Here is a 20,231-nt window from a genome sequence, read left to right as displayed (position 1 = left end):
TGTCATGTGAGCAGCAGTGACATATAGGGTCTCTAAAGTAAGCATAGGCAAACTTAGTAAACTATGCTTAAGATACCAGGATTTCTTGTCTTATTCTCTGGTTAAAATGGTGTCACATAATTCAATATGGCAACATATTTAAACAGCATTATGCTTTCTCTTAAGAATCCAAATAGACACTGCTAATTAAATGGACAGTTAATCATGTCATTTAAAATATTAAATAGTTTTTCTGTGCCTAGATCCCACTCTCTGTCTATCTCCTAATCTCCCTCGGTATCTCTCTTTCTTAGGAGAAGTCATGATTGTAATATAACTATGCTCTGGGAGACAGGAAAACTTACAGAAAGCAATTTAAGAGAAGCAAGAAGATAGTAGAATGAAGAAAAAGAATGTCAAATGAACATTTAGGCAGTACAGAGGAGAGATGCCTAGTGTAATAAAGTAGTCAAGATTGCATTTTTAGTGGGGTGGGTTCCATTGAGAGGTTTTGTAGCAGAGCCAACTCTCATGCAGTATGTATGTGAAACAGACACAAAGGAAAAAACTGCTGGATCCTAAAATGATCAGATTATCATGACATGCATCTGTTGTATATTGCATTTTCTCCCCTCTGTGTTTAATATCCCAAAAATAATGATTCTAGGAAAGATGGTGGTCAAACTATAGCTTCTGCCTAGCACTTTGGAAATTCAGGTCATATTTCAGCATACTTTAATTTAAAGGTAATGTATCTGTAACTTATGTGAGATGTCACAAATGCTGAAAGAACATTTTAAAATAAAAAGGAGTGTGTTAATACTTAACTGATAAACAAGTTAATATTCATTATTTGGAATAAGATTGAAAAAATTGTTGTCAAAATGATTACCTCAGAAGTTTCACTGTGGCTGAGATGAGGTTCAACTCATTACTGGGTCACTGTAGAGAGGTATTACTGTGGGACTATCAATTGCAATTGTATGAATCAAGAACTAATGGATAATAACCTAAAACTAGCACCAATACTTTATGTTAGTGACTGTTGGTCTTACCCGATGCTGTGATCTTGCAAATACTGCTTCATTCTTAGCATTTCATATACATATTTATTTTTAAGATTTTGATTAAAAGCAATGTAGACATGCATTCATTCCAGCCGTGAAAATCGCAGCTGAAACAGACAGAGATAGTTCCTGACTTTCTGGAGCAGTAATAAAGATGGAATGAGTCACACAAAATCATAGTTTTATGCATAACCGTCAAGTGCTTGCCTCTGTAGATGCTTTTCATGTACGTCTATGTGGCATGTAGCACAAAACAAGCCCGCAACAATAAAATGTTGTAATGTATGCCATTTAAAAGTAATTGGAATGCCCACAGAATGGTGTTACATAAAGAGATCAGCAGCTGCACTTCCCTTCCTGAAGAAAGTGAATGTTTAACAAACTGTGCTTGGCCTTAACAATGAATCAGGGCTTAAGAGCTATACGTAGAAAGCTAATCTTTTCAGTCAGGGAAGATGCCATGGAGAGAACACAATGGAGAACATGGCGGTACAGTCTGCATCGCTAAATGAATTTGCAGAGCTTCATGCTTCCCTCGGAGCCCCATTACATGTATTGGCGAGTGGGAGTCGGTCGCTCTGACTGGCACTGCCTCCCTGAGATTCATCTTTATAAAATGGAATGCAGATGGAGATCTGGCTCTGATGAGGCAATGCTTGCCTTTGCTGTGACAGCCCAAAGACAGTCCACAATCTCCCGCCGAATGAGTAGGTTTCCCTCCATTTCCTATGATAAACGTAAGAAAGCCCTACTGTTCACACTTCATTAACCACTGTAATATTTCAGCGCTGTGATATATGAAACAATTCCGACTTGAAAACTTTGCTTGGAGCAGGAATGGATTTAGAAATTTTACAGTGCGCTGCAAAGAAAATTTGTTTCAAATGCACTTTGAAAACTATTTTCTAAGTGGGCTGAAAACTGTGCAATTCCCCATTGTAAACCACACTAAGCCTTGTTTCTGTAGAGGAAGAGAACCTTTAATATGTTGTGATCAAAGAAGTAGGTTCCCTCAAACCTCTCTCAACTGAATGGAAGTCAGACACAGCATTTTAACATGTTGTACTGAACACTTTACTCACAGAGATATAAAGATATAAACATTTAAAATACTTTATAAGGCACAGGTTAATAGTATGTGAGAATACGTAATATTCCAGAGAGCTAAGCTAAGACGAAATTAGTAATTGAATATGTCAAGACAAATACTGGCTTTGGAGTGGCTCAGTCAGTGAAAAGCGCTTGATGTTCAAGTGCAAGGCAAGTGCAAGGCTCTACAGCTGATAATGATCAGGAGCCCATAGAGGCGCAACATAATTGGCTTTGCTATGCCAGGCTATAGGGAAGAGTAAGTCAGTCAGGGGCTTATCTGTCCTGTCGCTCATTAGTGGCCACTGCTGGTCAGTTGGGCAGCTGCATTCAGAATCACTGCATTTGCCTGGTCTTCTGCATTGGCATCCTGTCACATGTGCTAAATTCAGCAAGGACTGTTTTCATTGAATTGCCACCAAAGCTACTGTACTAATGATGAGCACTATAAGGATGAGTGACTCTCCAGTTGCAAGAGTCAAAAAGTAGGAAATAAAAACAGAGCCATCATTATATATGTTGTGATTTTTGGCCCAAATGTCCACAAGACATCCCTCAAGCTACACACTGACACATTTTTTGAGTTTGTCTCTCACCTCACTGTTTGTTTTGCTCCTGCCCGACATTTTCCAAAATTAATTCCCCTTAAACCCCATGACTTTTGTGTCGTACGATTGTGCTTTTGCCTTGCCTGACAGCAACACACTCCACATGGAGTAGCCGTTTGGGAAGCAGATATGTAACACAGATGCCGAAGCATGGAAATCCCTGCTGTAACACTATTATTGCATTGCCGTATGAATGAGCAGATGTTAAAAGGTCCCTCTGGACAAGGGTGACTGCTGACACAATAATGATTGCAACAAATAGTGCAGATGAAGGAATATTGTAGATATCGTTGCATGCAATGCATCAGCTCTATGCATGTTCTCAGCCAACATCTGTCCTTCAACAATGAAAGGCATGTTTTCCTCATTCATTTGTCACCAGTACAGTTTTTTGAGTTCAGGGATCACCAAAATTAATGAACAATATGTATTAACATGTATTGTGTATTAGATGTATTAAAAAGAATGTCAATTATTTTTTAAGTCAAACATTAAAGGAAAAATGTTGACAATAACAGTGCTCCACGCATGATCCAAAAATTTGACCATCAACACATCCCACTCATCAGAACCATGAAGATTATGGTTCTGTTAGACATAAATATTCATTTGGAAGTAGAACACTTTCCAGTTTATACACTATGGCTGTGTGTTTTAGTTTTGTTTGTACTGCCAGTCAATATCAATTTGATATTGAGATTTATAGTAAATTTTATTTGAAATGTAGGACCAAAATCTTTTTTTTTTTTTTTTTTGCTTTTATAACAGTACCAAATAAGACAACAACGATTCACATACTAACTTAGTTACAAGAAAATGCAGCTGTGTCTTTCCATCAGAAAAGTTTTTCCAGTGCGATTCCATCAGCATTTATTAAGGATCTGAGCTGTGTCAAGATTATGTCAAGGTTAAATCCCTAAGGCTTTCACAACAAAAGATATGTGTCTTATCCTGAACATTGTTGAATGTCAGACAGTAAAAATAGCATTTTTATGAAAAATGGATACAATGTGGCAGAATATTGCATTTGACAAGGCAGTTCCTTCAGTTTTCCTTAGATATGCCAGGATTGAAGTTTATATTCTCACCATGTGTAATAAGTGCTGGTAGAGCACAGCGTGTAAACTGAAGGTATTGTGATTAGAAGTAAACAGTGATTTTACTGTTTTTTGATGAATCTCACTAACCAGTTGTTGTCATTCTTAAACTCATTCACTGTAGATCACAACACAGTTACATAAGAGGATTCATGCCAGGAGAGAACATAGATGTGTACCAGCAACACAAAGGCATTGTTTTCCCATTTGTCATACTTCTACTCTGTGTTTTCTTTATAGAATCGATTTTTTGCAGTGAATTGACTGATGCAGCTAAAGATCCCTTTGGACTTGGTCAAAATAATTCAAAAGGGAGACCATGGGGAGAGTGCAAACTGTGATAGCTGCTCCTATAAATGCCATTTCTCTTGTTGCCTAGCCATCCGCAAACTCTTTGTTCACCCTCTTCTTCACAACTCTATCTGGGGAGGTTTTTGAAACCTAGAGAAAAGGCTTCCTTCATTTCATTTTTTTTTCCCCAACAGTTAAGCTGTATATCCACAGTGAAAAAACACACACACACACACATCAGTTTACAAGGTCGGTCTTGAGAGGGAACAAAGCTATTGTGGTATTGATGACCTTCTACAGAAGCTCTATAGAACTTTGTGATTCTGACCATGGCCATCAATTATTCAGCCTCTCGTTAAAAATAGGCAATTGACATGGCACTCACTCCAAACTTTTTTAAAGTGACTGCAGTAAAAGTTTGCAGAATGGTTGGTCACTCCTGAGAAACATTACAGTCTGATCCCCGGCTTTAAGAGACGTTCAACATGCCTGGACAATAACAATAAATATTGAGCCTATGCTGAGGCCAGATGACTACTTGGTGCAGTTGTGCTCACTCACAGTGTTGGATAGCTGCTGTTGTATGAATACAACAATTTCACCATTGCTGGGGTGGTATAAAAATATTGATTCACTCAAGGCCTCTCTTCATGTTGGCATCATAACCCTCTCCTTTTAGTGCATGGACCCAGCCAGATTTTTAGTAGGTGAACACTCAGAGTATACTGTTTTCATTAACAGAAATGTTCAGCCTTCCAAACAGACTGGATGTAAGTTATACTTCATCAATTAATTGTATCTGACATTATTTTTGGAAGATGGCAAATTAGAATTTCAAAACCATATAACTAGCAAGATACTGTATATTCATGAACAATAAACTAATTTTAAGGTGCAAGGTTAACACTAGGAAAAGACAGGAAATTTCCCCTACATTAAACTTGGTCATCTCACTGCTAATTGGAGCTACTTCACATAACATGTACTCATCACTGGGCAGGTTGCTGCACATTAAAGCTTTATTTCAAACAATCAAATATGTAGTCCCCAGAGGAATAAAGGAAACAATTGTGTAATTATTTTGTTACTATATTTACTTAGACATTAGTTGCTACACAGAATTTAGCAATTAAGTATATTGTTACTTTAAAATAACTGCTTAGTTAAGTAACTAATATGATTAGATTTAGCAACTTTTTAACAGTAGTTCATTTTACCCTCTGATGAGGGGCGAATTAAGAACAAACCAGTGGAAGCTGAGTGCAGAGTTCATGTGGTAGTGTTTAGGAATTAGGAAAAAGGAATTAGGAAAAAGCCATTGCTCTCACAGCCGGGCCGGCTCCTGTAGCACCAGGGTCCTGAATGCAGCAATCAGGGGTCATCAAAATGAGACAAGGAGATGTGAAGCATGTTTTGGGAGGTTGAAGACCATTCCAGCAGTTGCACTCTGAACGAGCTCAAGTGGTCTTGTGGTACTGGCAGGGGGCCTGGGGCAGGCCAGCAGAGAGTAGTGGTAGACCAAGCAGCATAGCACGAGGGGACTAGACCATGAGGTGGGAGGAATAAAGGGTGCTAAACAGAAGGATTAGCTGATAGTGAGGTTGGATACTTCAGTTAATTGCTAACTGAGCTGGCAGATTAGCTATGCCATGTTCATGAGATTTTGTGAAGTCCAAAACTACTAAATTTAAGAATATGAACTAGCAATCAGCACAATGCCACTACCATAGCAGCAGACACATCTTAAAAAAAATAAGGACAAAAGTCAGCACTCCTTTTTTAAAAGGGTTGAATGATAAAAGGATTTTATGATAAAAAATATCCATATCAAATACAAGGGAAACACGTGCTCATTAGCATCCCCCATTCAAGGTCAGCAGTCATGTTAAATAAGATTACAAGGAACTTAACCATGGCTACATAAATCAGTCATGCAGTCATGAGTAATTCAGTATAGGCTTGCGTTTTGAATGAATTATAATTCACTTTTGATAGAGTGAAGGGCAAATGGACCACAATACACTATGTACAGAAGCTGATTGCATTTAAGTGCAGTTGATTGTAAGACATACAAGAGGTGTTAGCTAAATTTCATTGAATAAAAGGGATAATTGTACAGTTAAATCATTTTCATATGTGTGGGAAAGTGGATGAAGATTAATACACATGTATAAACACCTAACAGGGTTTTAATGAGTCCTCATATTTGTCCCGATGGTAACCCTAACATAAATGATAGCTTTTTTTATTATTCTTAGCCTGCACTACACATTCTTCTGCTTTTAAACTCTACCTGAGGCTTCAGTGAATAGACCAAGCCATGACTATGAATATGCTGTCATACTGTATGTAATTTATACAGTAGAGCATGGTAATACAGCTCCTTTGTGTTACAACATTGCATTTTTTATTCTATTTTAAGTTATATTAATTTTAGAGGGACAGTAGTTGAACATATGAACATAATGACATGTATTGATAAGGTATGATAATAAGAAGGAACACATGTATGTCTCCATGTGTGCATCTGCTTGTGTGTGCATACCATTACTCCAAATGGGATCTCGCTTCTCTTCATCCTTCCTTTGTTTTTGTGCTTTGCTATAATTAATTTAATTTTTGACCAATGAAATAATTACTTGATCTGATTTCATTCAAGTACAGTACCATGGGGGTTGTCTTTTACGGTTTAAACAATAATGTTATTAGGCTACTCGTCCAATAATGGCAAGGGAAGATCTGTCCTTGGAATAACCTGAGATCCCAAATGTGTGTACAGACCAGGAAAAATCAATCTTTTCTGTTTAATTAGGTTCAGTAGAATTTATGCCATGTTGCACATATTCAGAGCTGCTCTGCACTGAAAGGTAAGCATCATGCTTAATCCCACATGGCAGAATTGGAGAGCTAATTGGTTTTATTTTTTTATTACTGTTGTGTTCTATTAATAAAAAAAAAAATCAAAACGGGGTCTTGTTAAATATTTAGTTTTGTGTTCACAGAAGCAGATCTCAAAATTGCCTGTAAGATATAACCTATGCTCAGCAATTGTTAATTCAAAGGTTCTTTTTGAAAGGCAATCAATATGTTTTTTTTTTTTTTTTTCAAACAGACTTTCTGCCATGCTCTGATGCCCTGATTGCTCAGCAGCTAAGAGAATCACACTATTTTAATGATATAAATATGGGGATTATCCATGATATCTGAAAAATGAAAAAGTCCATTTGGAGCACAGAGGTACAGGAAGCCTCAGTTTGGTTTTATTCCTGTTATTGAGTTTGGTGTCACTGAAAGATTGCCACCTGCTGTATGGTTGGATCAATCAGTCCCTTGAGTCATTTTGGAGGAAAGCAGAAATGAATCTGATTTTTTTTTTTCATCTCAGAATTCTTCATTACATATACTTTGGTCATAATTTCAAATGTACTAGCTCTGCTGGAGGTCCCTCTCGGGTCATGTAGCTTGTCTTTGAGTTGCCGCTTTAAGATTTTTTTTTGCTTTACATAAGGATAGCTGTGAGGTGTTGCTCCTTCATGAACTCTGCTCACATTAGCATCACTGTAATTAACCAAAGCAGAGGTGCAGCAGATCAAAGACACTGATTTTAATGTTGAAGATCGCCGGCTCATTATAACAGCGTATGCTTATCGTCTGATTACCGCTCCTTGTGTGTCTCAGCCAGATTGAAGCCATCGCATCTCTTGTGCCCTCGGCAGTAAGTTCAGTATTAATACTTGCATGCCCCCATCATTGTAGAAGTGCAATCCAAAGTGTTATCTGTAGTGTGGGCTGACAGGTTTCTGCAATCATGCCTATGTCTGACTCCTAGACGACTGCACTAGACTGCTGCTTCCCAAACCCCATTGCTTTAAGAGTATCTACTCTTACATTATTGCTCTTATATTATACACCAAATCTGAACCTAGTGGATTTAATGTTCTATTAAAAAAGTAATTCGTATTTAACCATCTTTATTACAGTGGTCATCACATGTAGTCTTGGAATCATGGGTATTGCTGAGTGTGAAAACAGGAAATGACACAGCAATCTGAATGCTTTCAGTGCTTTCAGTAAGAGTCCTAAATGTATGCTTTTGACTGTAACCAAAGTATAACCTCATTAAATATATATTAGAGATGATTTTGCTGCAGAGGATTTTTAAAGCACGTAGGCACATGGCAGTAATGTAATGAAACATAAAACCTTGAAGGCGCATAACAGTAGCAGTAACAGTAATATTTATATATGCACAAACAAACTAAGGTGATGTTGTGCTAACTAAAGTGATTTTGGTACTAGCTGATGCTTACAATGATTATTTTATTGTTTTTAATAATGTAATTATGAACAATATGGTAATATTGTCATTATGATAGATTTAATATTTGCCAAGGACTGCACAGTCACCTTTGGCCCTAATTTTGTGTTTAGAGTACATGCCGCCAACGGCCGGTACAACCTGACACGGCCCAGAGCCAAATTACTAATAGATTTATAATGCTATTGATGTATGACAAATGTGTTGTTTGACCTCAGTCAATACTATGCAAATGAAGCCATTATCTCCTTTTTCAGGTCTTTTGTCATTATATTTATCCTCTCCTGGATTGCATTCTGCCTATCTCGCTGGTGAGATAACCTCCCCGCCCGCGTCGCTCTCATGGGAAAATATCAGAGAAATGACTGTCATTGGTTGGAAATGCTGCAATCTGCTCATTCCAGGTCATCTTTGTTTAGCTTCTGTAGCTGAATACACAGGTTGATGAGAGAGGATGAGCTGCTTGACTGACTGACAGACTATGGCAGACTAGTGCAGAGTCAAGTATTGATTCGGTTACAGCCTCAACTTGATCAAAATGTCTTGCAAGGAGACCGTCCGCTGCCCTTGCCCTTAATGTGATCTAATATTGATCAAAGGGAGTAGCTTTACAAATACCGTATAGCCTTTCTCTATTTTATCCTCTGTGCATGAGATGGAGCCGAGGTCTGACGGTGCAAGATAGGCGGTAAAGTGCCACCTGTTGACTGATCAGGCCACTTTCAGTGTATTGACTCAAACTGCACAGAGGCTGCCTTGGCTTTAAGTAATTATCTGTAGTAGCATCTGCCACGAGCTCCAGGTTTAACAGGAAAGGTCACGAGTGTAGGGAAAAGCAGCTGGCGTGCCAGAATTCTTTGAGTGTTTTACTGTGTCTGCGTGAGAGATTTTGCTCCGAGGATACCATGGGAAAAGACGTTCCGTGGAGACTGGGCCTGCAATTTCCTTGCTAACGAGGCCCACGTCCTGACGCACAGATGGCTTGCTGATTCTGTTTTTGTTTTGCTGTAAAGTCATGGCATAAGTCCAAGTTATTTAATCCCATGTGGTTCTGAGGGCACTTTTGTTCACGGCCTAGAATAGAATACAAATAATTGGCAGTGTTTAGATTTCTACACATGTTTAGAGGTTCACAATTTATCTCACATTATTTTTGAATCAAGGTTTTGCTTATCTGCATGGTTTAAAAAGTTTGACATGCAAAATTTGATCCAGGCTTCATGCATTTTTTTTCTTTTATTTGGGTGGGGTTGGGGCAGAGGGGTGGGAAGGGGGGGGGGATTAGGGTGTACAATCATGGAATTGCTAAATTCTAAAAAAACTAACTAGGAGCTGCACAAATGTGATTAGTTTTCATACACCCTCCAGGCAACAACCAAAACAGCCTTGGTGATAATAATTCAGTTGTTTAGCTAGGCCAGTGTTGCACAAGCTTATTCATGGCAACCCTGCGATATTGGTTGCCATGGAAATATGGAAGTATTGAAGTGTTTCATATATGTGTATATATATATATATATATATCATTTTAGTTTTGCAACAACTTTCAAGACATTTGTCCCTCTTTACATTCTAAATATTTGCCCTTGAGCTTAATATGCAAGGTCACGTCTTTCAATACTAACTTCAACTATTTGGGCTCAACCAGTATCTGGGATAGACTTCTGTCTGTTCAATATTTGAATACACATTAGCATTGGAAAACAAGGAGCTGGGTTACGTGACTTCTCTTTCCCTTTCCACTAATTGTCAGAGTTGATACAATCAGCTTGTCCCACATATGAGAAATAAATAACCACAACACCAGCTGTGCTGTGTGCTTTTCATACTGAATCACCTCTGCCCCTCTCTTACTTCCTTACCTTGAAAAAATATCTATTTTTTTATTTAATTGGGCCTACTGGCCTTCTCCATGCTCTCCACTTTAACTGTAATCTTTGATGACCAAACCTCCATTCCCCCCTGAGCAAGCGGAACAGTGTTGTATATACTTAAGAAGAACTCGACATCTTAAATGCCGCATTCAGCTGCAACAACCACCCCACACACAACTGCAACTACAACCTCACATCCCACATGGATGTCACTGGAATGACACAGAGCCCCCACCATAAGATGGAATGCAGCGGTCGCCCCAAACACACCCCTCTGGATCCACTTGTCCAAGGGCCGGGGCTCAGGGGCTCTGAAACATCTGCTGCCTCCCCTCCTCCATCAGTGTCTTCCCCAAGGTGGCTATTTGTGCCTGGAGTTCGTGACACAGCTTTGTGCACACCTTTGCTCACACTTCCCCCTTCCACTTCCCCAGGTTAGCAGGCTAATGTTCAGGCAGGTTTGTGGTCTGTCCCACGAAGAAGACAAACACATCCAGAAAGCCCCCTCCTCACCCCCAGTATCCAGCTCCATCCTCATTACTGTCCTGCGTAGACATCAGTCTGGGCTGTCAGCTCACCTGCTGTTGTTTTTCTTGTTTAAAGGCCTCCACACACAAGCAGAAACAGAAACTGGTCTCTCAGCAACCTGGAATCCATTTTGGTGTCCAAAGATTCTTGCTCTCGCCACCTAGAATACAGTTATTTTACACGCAGTAAATAACCACCTGTACTACTGGCAGCAGAATGAATGAGTTTTGTAAAGAGCCACCCATGGAGAGATTACTGTACTCATATGATCAGTTTCCAGCAGCAGGACTTTCCACTTGGCTTTCCCTTCCAGGGCCCCCATCTCAAAGTCCATCTTTTGCTCTTCCGTCAGACCCTGCACCTGCAACATTGCCTGTGTATGAGCCTGCCAATCACCAAGAGACACCCTCTTCCCCAGTGTATTCTGGGAGTCCACAAGGGGTACGAATGAACGTATGAACCAAGGGAGCAGCCCCAGGAGAGGGGGGATATTCCTAAGGGTCAAGTATCGCCTTCCCTGTTGCCCTCTCTTTAAGTGAGTTAAGTATATATTCTGCTGACTGTGCCAAAGTTTTGAGGGCGGGAATCACAACCTGCAGACTGCCCCCACAACCTCATCATCAGCATCTTTGCATGTGCACGTGCAAAGCCCCCACAACCCTTTCATCATTACTCCCACAACAAACTACAGGCCACGTAGATAGAATGAAGGTAACTTTTTATAATTCATCAGTTGAAAACACAGATGATAAATGGAAGGCTGACACTCAAAGCCTGGCTAAACAGCACTGCACATGATTAGAAAAAGAAGCACCTCATATAGCTCACATGGCTAGCCCCATGGACCCTACAAAACATCCAACTCCAGGTAAGTTGAATAACACAAATATTCTGTCATTTTTCTCATTCATCCTTGTAAGATCCGCTCTTGGCAACATCAAGGACATTATTGGGAGAAGTCACTCTTTATCGGATTCTAAAATTGCCTAGCTCCTCTCACAGGAAATGCAACAGAGCATGACCAACCTCTTGGCAAGACAATGAATTCGATATGGATGATAAACGTTTTAGTCACGGTTTCTTTTCTACTATTTTTAACCAAGGGTGCAAGGATTATGTCTGAAGAATAAGACATATGTTTTTTGTTGTTGTTTTTTTAGGGTTCTTAACCACAGCAGAGGTGTTTACTTTGGTGAGATGCCTCAAAGGAGCACTGTCAATCAGTAAGGGAAATATGGAGCATTAATCACCTCATTATATAGAACATGTAAGCCTGGGTTATTTTTTGCTGCCATGCCCAACGTCGTCTCCTCTTTGATTTGTATTACTCTCCTGCTATGATCAAAGCTCCCATTCACTCAGGTTTCTACAGTATATCCTTGGGCTTGAAATAGAACCGAGATCATTTGGAGGAGCTGGATTTTATTAATTTATTTTTTTCCCATTTTACATGAGAGTTTTTCAGGTCGTGCTGTAATGAATAGCTGAGAATATTGAAAGTTTTTAACAGTCAAAACGCAGCAATAAATTGGTCCTTTTTGGCAGCACTGTTGAACTGCTAAGAAGCTTAAATGTTTAACCACCTCTGCTGATCTATTACGTTTTTACAACATCAGATGAAGGTTGCCTCATCGAGTCCACCTGGACATTCCATTGTGATTGCTAAACAAAACAGACAGGCCTGAGCGTATCTTGCAAATTTTGTTTTAACTTTGTTTAGTAGATGACTGGCAATGCTGACCAATTTCCATCTCATACACTTTTAATACTCTTTCACAGACTGCATGAAACAGAGTATCTCACTCAAATGTAACAGAAAAAACTCACTTTCCCAGTACATGCATATAAACTGCTGCAAACAATTGTATTGTTCCTTTTTTTCTTTTTATAACCGCAGTACATTGTTGTTACTTCTTTCAAAAGATGCTAAACATCAGCACCAGTAATCAGTAACAGGCAGAATCAGCATGGATCGATCAGCTCATCTTAAAACGTTATCAAAAAGGCTTTCGGAGATTGAAACGGTATTGATTCTCTGGCTTGGCTGAACTCTGCTGAATAGAGCTGTCTTAGCCAAATTTCATTAAAGATGTGGAACGCTTCCATATTTAGCTTTGAGCTGTGTTTGCCCTCTCCGACAGAGATGGTTTTTTAATTTGAGAATCTCCCTTTCAGTCATAATCAATATGGGTGAGACCTGTTCCGATTCATCAAGTAAATAACGTCACAGACACAAGAACATGCACACCTCCCCACCCCACCCCACCTGATTCGTGTGTGAACTGGCTTTAGTGATAGGAATAAGACTTTGTGTATCATTTTGCCTATATAAGTATCACTGGTTAATACATTAAATTACATTAGATAATAATAACACAAGTCATGCATTTTGGCAGTTTCTTAAATATACAGTCATAATGTGCATTATGTTAAGCTACAGTATGTACAGTACAGACAGCATGTACATGTGGTGGAGAAGTGCAATGCCCAAACATTTAAGGTCTCATTTAATTATGAAGAGTGTGCTATTTAAATATATTAACTAAAGCATAGTTTTATGATCCTCTGGACATTCATTAATGATTAATCAGAGATGGAATGGGCTTCATAATAGATCTTTCCTATCCTAGTGCTATCAGCCCACACTAGCAGAGAGAAACCAGGAGAAATGAGTAGGGTGAGTGAGGAGAGGAGGGATTCAGGAGAGCTGAGAGCAGGTAAGGAGAGATTCTTTGATGAATCCTTCATTATTCAGCCTGCAGAACATGGTATTTCTCTGGAAGTACAACATGAGAAAGTTGTGTCCACTGACAAATAGGGCAGATATTGTAGAATGAATAAATACTGTATATTGAATCAGCAAATTAAAGCAATAATAATAATAATAATAATAATAATAATAATAAGTTAAAGCTAAACACTTCATTACATTTACATTTATTCATTTGGCAGACATTATTCATTAATGTCCACACAGATAACTTGGCCTTATGCATGAATGATATTGACTAATTTAATTTGTGAGGTTTAAGTAAAAGGATTATATATCTGGACTGATTATATACCTACAAATAAAGTATTGCAACACACCACAAGGGTTAAGAATTCTACTCATCACCTCCCTCCATCTCTTCCCTGTAAATCCAAAAATTTACTTTAGTACTCTTGTTCTTACCTACCGCTGTGCTGACCATGCCCCTCCTTTTTATCAAGAGGCTGTCATTACTTTTCACAATCCCGCTGGCCGCTTAGATCGCCATCTAATGGCAGACTGCTGTGTATTATTGATGCCTTCATCCCTTTGTTTCTGAATGTCTACCTCTCCTTTTGCATTGTAGAAGGACTGCCTGTTAGCAGAGAATTACTGTCTACCGAATACACACATAACGTTCTCCTCAAATGCATCTACTTTCCCTCATTTGATGCCTTCCAATTAGTTGCCTTTTGTATCTATTCTCAGAACCCATCTGCCTTCACTTCTACGAAACAGTCGTGGTTCATTTTTTACTCTGTTGAAATCATTCATTTTGCAGTCAAGTGCTTTTGGGACATACTTTGGAAGAATAATTTTACACCTGCTTTGCCACTGTTTAACGTCTGTGTGCTAAAATCTTTGAAGAGTTGAAGAGTTCTGACTCCACACTCATCTGCATCTAGGTAAGTATACTGTCAGTGCAGATCACCCTCAGTGCACAGTATCAAAATAATTACTACATTTTTACAACAAAGGCTATCTAGCAGCCACTGCAGCAGCCAGCAGCATTGTATTTGTTCTAATGAACATATGTCTTATAAACCTACAATAAGTTTCAGCGTTTTCAGCCCAACCAATATTGAGAGCAAGGTTAGTCCTGTATTTGCACTTCACAACATCAAAGCCGTGGCTTTGAATACAGTGTCTGCTTTACTGAAGCATAATGATAATTCACTTAAGGCATCTTGCAACTCTCCAGCACAGCCACGGGGCACTGCCCAGAATATTGCAGTGAAGATTATTACTGGGAAAGCTTTTTTTTCTTCTCCAGACTCTGCATAAAAGAAGAGAATGTTGTTTTCTGTTTGTTTTCTTTTTTTGCCATTTTCATTCTCCACTGGAGCACTTAAGTAGATGTCCCCATCCCTTAGCTGACTTGCACTTGGGCAACGCTTGATGAATATTGAAACCCACTCTATCTTGTCTAAATGTAGCGCGGGCAACAAAAACACCATTGACATGCAGCGTACATACTTTTTAATGTTCTTGTCAAACTGTCTGGCTTAAAAGCCAGCTGCTCTAATTAGCTATGGATTCTCCTGTCAGTCTCCCTCATTATTTAACGTAATGTCATTTGTTCTTCTGCTGCTCCGAAATGTAATAACAGTAAGTGTTTGAACAGCTGTTACATCCGCAAATAAAGCCATGCTAGACAATGTTTTAAAAGAACGGGTCCACATAAATGGAGAATGGACTGAGGCCTTGCTGTGAATAGTCTGGCATTACAGTCTGCTACGCTCAGGATCTCACTCTCCTTTTCATGATTGGGTTAGCTCACAAAATTATATTGTTCCAAGAATACTTTCAAAGTTCTTATTGCTCGCCCGCTGGATGTGTTTTTTTTGTATATGAATTGCAATAAGAGCATCGTGGGCAAATCTTGAGAGAACAAAAACATTGACGTTTTTATTGACGTTTATTTTTCTTGCAACTAGGGTTGCTATTGTGTTATGAAAATGAAATCATCGTTATCCGAGCACACTCCTGTTATTATTCAAATACAGCAATACAATGGGTGGAATAAATCTACCTATCTATAAATTGTGTCACTGACTCTTCAAATTACAGGGTTAGGTATCTGCAGTGTCTGGTGCACATTCAACGCAGGCAAACAGGGATTCAAACTGAGTACATGTGATAGAGATAATTAATCAGAGCGCTATCTGTATATATTGATTGCTGTGTGCACATGCAAAGCCACAACTGGAGAGTGGGCACGGAACTCGATTTGAGATTTGTCCCTGAAGATCACAGGTAGGGCTCTTGCACAGACTAGCTGTCAAGCGGGTCCAGGTCACTGATCCCTTTTGGTCATGTTGTATATATCCTTTTTCAGCCTGTTATGAGGCTTTTGTATTTGCAGCTGGTACAAACTAAGTTTCCTGTGCCCTTGATTTTGAGATAAAAGAGGGGTCAGTAAACTGTAACACAGTCACTGAGTCAGTACAGACCAAAATCAAGCATGGACCAATAGGACTTTTTGGGGTACTTGCAGTCATTTAGTAAGAGTGAAATACATTGATATTCAAAACATTAGATATATGCATTATATGCAGCCTTGACAGCCCAGAGGACACAAACACAGTTCACACATTCAACCTCATGACTAGAGCCCTCTAGTTTTTCTTGACTTGTTATCATGCATGAATTTTAAGACCTGCGACACCAAGAGATACGGAATTTTTTCGAGGAAACAGTTACCAGATTGCACGTCCACAGCCATTAAAGTGAATGAATACAATTAATTTCCGCCAATTAAGCACAAATGACAATTCTTTTAAGGGGCGGAGCAAAGTAGACAGGCTTTTTATATGTTAAGGGTTTCATGTCAGTCAAAATGAAAAAAAATGGGATCAAACATTTTCCATCAAAGCTTACAAAATTCACTAAATGAAGGATAACTGTCAGTGGAAGGAAACCATAGGGAATAATTGCACACAATTGAACGCTGTCAAATCATGAATGATAGATACCGTTGCACTCTTGCGCTCAAAGATTTCCTCATTGTTGTGAAAGTTCTTGACATTCCTTCCATGGTCCCTTTCCTTTCCTCCTCCCATAGGCCAAATGACTTTTTTCAGTTTTTTTTAGAACCTCATGTAAGGGCTCAGGCAAGGACTCAGTCGCAGACCAAGAGAGCTTCAGGTCCCAGGCGGGTTTATTTATGACGGCAGGCAAGTTGTGAAACAAAAGAGGCAGGGTCAAAAACCGGAAGGCAGTCCGTGGACAAAAGCAGGGTCGGTAACAGAAGCAGGCAGGGTCAGGAACCAGGCAGGCAAACGATCAGGCAACGGGACAAATCGGCAGGCAGAAAAACGAAGACGAAGGGCAGGCAGAGTCAAACACGGAGAAATCAGACATCCAAAAACCTGCGGGAACGAAACAGGTACGACAACGCTGAGACGAACTGGAAAACAAGACAGGAACAAGCAGGGTAGAAATAGGGCTGGGCTGATGAGGAGATGGGATGCAGGTGAGCAGGCAGGCAGGTGAAGGTAATGGGGCAATCAGGTGGGCGGGGACCAGGCAGGGAGCGGGGCGGGGCTGGAACACAAGGAAAAACAAAAAGCACATTGACAGGGAAAAACAAAAACACCACAGCTAGGGGGGCGGAGCCCTGACACCTCACGATTAGCCATTAATTTTATAATTAGGAAGTTGACTATGTCCATTGTTTAAACACTACTTATAACTAAGTGCCCATGGCAACACCTGAGCATAACGATTGAAACAGATGAGCTTATGTGCTTTATTTCCAGGCGATTCTCTCAATTGCCTTTTGTAAGGGGTCAGGGAATTTTTTTTTCAGTTTTTCCCATTCAGTCTAACTCCTTCTGCAAATAGTGCCCTATAAAGTGCTCTGTGACAATCTGATTTGACATCTGTTTCAACATCATCATGCTAAATTCATCTTTCATCATTTAAGGTTTTTAAGGTTGCGTTGTGTGGCTGTTATGCTACATCACCAGACAGCTCACTGTAATCATATTTCTAGTAGGGCTAATTCATGGTGCCAATGGTGAGGCATACTGAACAAAACAGCTTTTGCTTTGTGTGTGTGCTTGCTGATTTTTAAGAAAGCCATGTGACAATAACTCAAGGCTTAGTTGGAAGCAAGCAATTTCTACTCTACTGCTAATATAGTGTGCAGTTCTTTGTCGGCATCTTTCCACAATCTGTCACTGTGGTTCTTTTTTCATATTTGTATGGCAATCCAATGTTTCATTCCAAACGATATTTTACATACTTTATTTTCAGATATTCATGAAACACACACAGGCTTTTTTCATATTATGGGTCCACTATACGGGTCCTGTAATATGTACAATTACCATCCAGAATAAGAAACTTCAGACATCTTGTCCAAAATAGCTTGCAATTTGACTATTCACAGGTACATTACATAGTTGTATTGAGGCCTAGAAACCACAGCTGGCCAGCGGAATGTTAAGTGGCTGTGTACTGTGTACCATGGGCAGGGAATGCTATTAAAAAGATGGGTGGATCGTGCTTACGCTCAGACCTGGGGGGAAGTCTGCCTGTGTGCACTGTCAAGTCATGGCTGCCAAAGCTCCTTTTTGAGCACTGACGTGAATCTTGATCTTACAATTCAACACAGCTACACAGCTAGCTTTTGAACATGTTTAGCAAAATACCTTAAAACTATTGCAGTTTTGGTGCATTCAGCCTTTTAATAAAGACTTCATTGCCTTCATTGCTGTTTGATCAAAAATTTCTAAAAAGGGAAATGAGATATTAAATTCTAATCAAATCATTTAAAAATGTATGCACACAGCATTCACTTATGTTGACCCAAGACTATAGTGCTGCTTGTGACATAATGGCTGACAGCATAGGGCTGTAATATAATAATATATAATAAGTTAGTACTCAAAGCTGGAAACAGATGGATCTAAAACCTGTGCTGGACAGCAGTGATGACAGTCAGTGGCCATGAGCCGTGCCTCAGTTGTCCTGTCCAAGCAAAAAAAAAAAAAACAGCAGCTTCCTCCACAATCACTTTAATCGGGGAGGTTTGTTCTTGCTTAACGATTTCTTCGAGGTACGCTTTTTTAACTCCTCCACCTCCTGTGCCACCCTTCCTCTAGGCTCCGAAACCTGTCGGCCTTTTGGCATGTCAGCATTTTCTCACCAAAGTCTCTCAATCGATCAGGAGCTCCTCAGGCTTTTTACTGGCTGAAGCTCTTTCATTTGATGCCAAGGATGGAAGAGAAGTTTGTCTCCTATGGTAGCAGGCTGAGGGAAGAAGCAGGCCTCAGCCGAGAAAACAAAAACATTCAAAATTCAGCTGAAGATGTTGCAATCGTGTAACACTGAGGGGCGCTGGCCATCCCAGCTAAACCTCCAGGGCGCCCTCTCTCTCTCTCTCAGGGTTCAACATGCATTTTCAGACACCCAAAAATAAAACCCACAACAGGAATGATTAGGAGATTAGCGTCATGAGAAATTACGGAGCAAAAAGTGATTAAAGCTACATTAAAATGGAGGGAATGAAAACCTGAGGTATTGTGGCTAAAGTAGATTTTCTGCTTTTCTTGCCTGCTGGTGAAGCCTGTCGTCAGCCAGCGCTGAAATCAAAGGGGGGGATTGCAGCCGTGAGCTGATCATTGTGTGACCACACAGGCCCATTGTTTTGACTGTCTGTGGAAAGTAGTTTGTGCTAATGCTGGCGTCACTCTGGATGTAAATCGATTGTCAAAACTTGAATGGTGGTTGTAATGAAGCAGTTTTGAGGCAGCCTTGCAGGCCCGTGCAAGAATATTCCAATTGCCTTCAGAATCTATGACCAGTACCCTCGTGATGAGTTTTTCCATGGTGAATGACTTTTCCCATTCCCTAATTACTATCATGTATTATTTTCCACCTTTTGCCCTATTTCATTTGTATAGATTATTTTACTCCCCCCCCCCCCCCCCCCCCCCCGCTATCACAAGAGAAGAGATGGTGTTCACCAAATGAATATTCATCATGTATCTGTCCTGACTATGTCATCAGTCCCCAGCAATAATGTAAATAAGAATTATCCCGGATGAGTGTCACATTGTGCCATCTTCGTAGCGACCTGAATGCGCAGTGTATTTTTATTTATTTATTTTTTTCCCAGAGGTGTTTAATGATATTTCTCAGCCCGTGTGGCTTATTGCTTTCTAATCCTTTGCGTACATTGCCCGTGGTTGAAACTTAATTTTGTGTATTAATGCTATAGCATGGGGCAGGGGATAACAAATGTAAATTTCTGCCGCTTGTGCTATCTCCGCAAGCAGGCACAACATTGTCTGTTGTTCAGTTATGCACGTCAAGTTGGATTATTACTCCTTTTTAAATTGGTGGTTTAAAAGGGAGTAATAATGTATATGAAATAAATGGCCCATAACATCGGTTATCATGGCCCAAGTGTATTTAGATTCAATAGAGCGTGTTATAGCAGCGTTCCCGCGGAGAATACTCACTCACTCTTGGTATGGACAAAACATGATTTGAGAGGCCTTCATTTACTGAGTGCAGCAGCAAAATCACCTCTTTCCATCCCTTGTTGTGCAGCTTTTCAATACCACATGAATTATGTTGCCACGGTGGTCAAAGCATCCGTCTTGCAATAGCGAAA

Source organism: Megalops cyprinoides, chromosome 2 (assembly GCF_013368585.1).
Source record: "Megalops cyprinoides isolate fMegCyp1 chromosome 2, fMegCyp1.pri, whole genome shotgun sequence".
Taxonomy (NCBI): Eukaryota; Metazoa; Chordata; class Actinopteri; order Elopiformes; family Megalopidae; genus Megalops; species Megalops cyprinoides.
The sequence above is the reverse complement of the archived record's forward strand: the minus strand, read 5'-3'. Positions refer to the sequence as shown.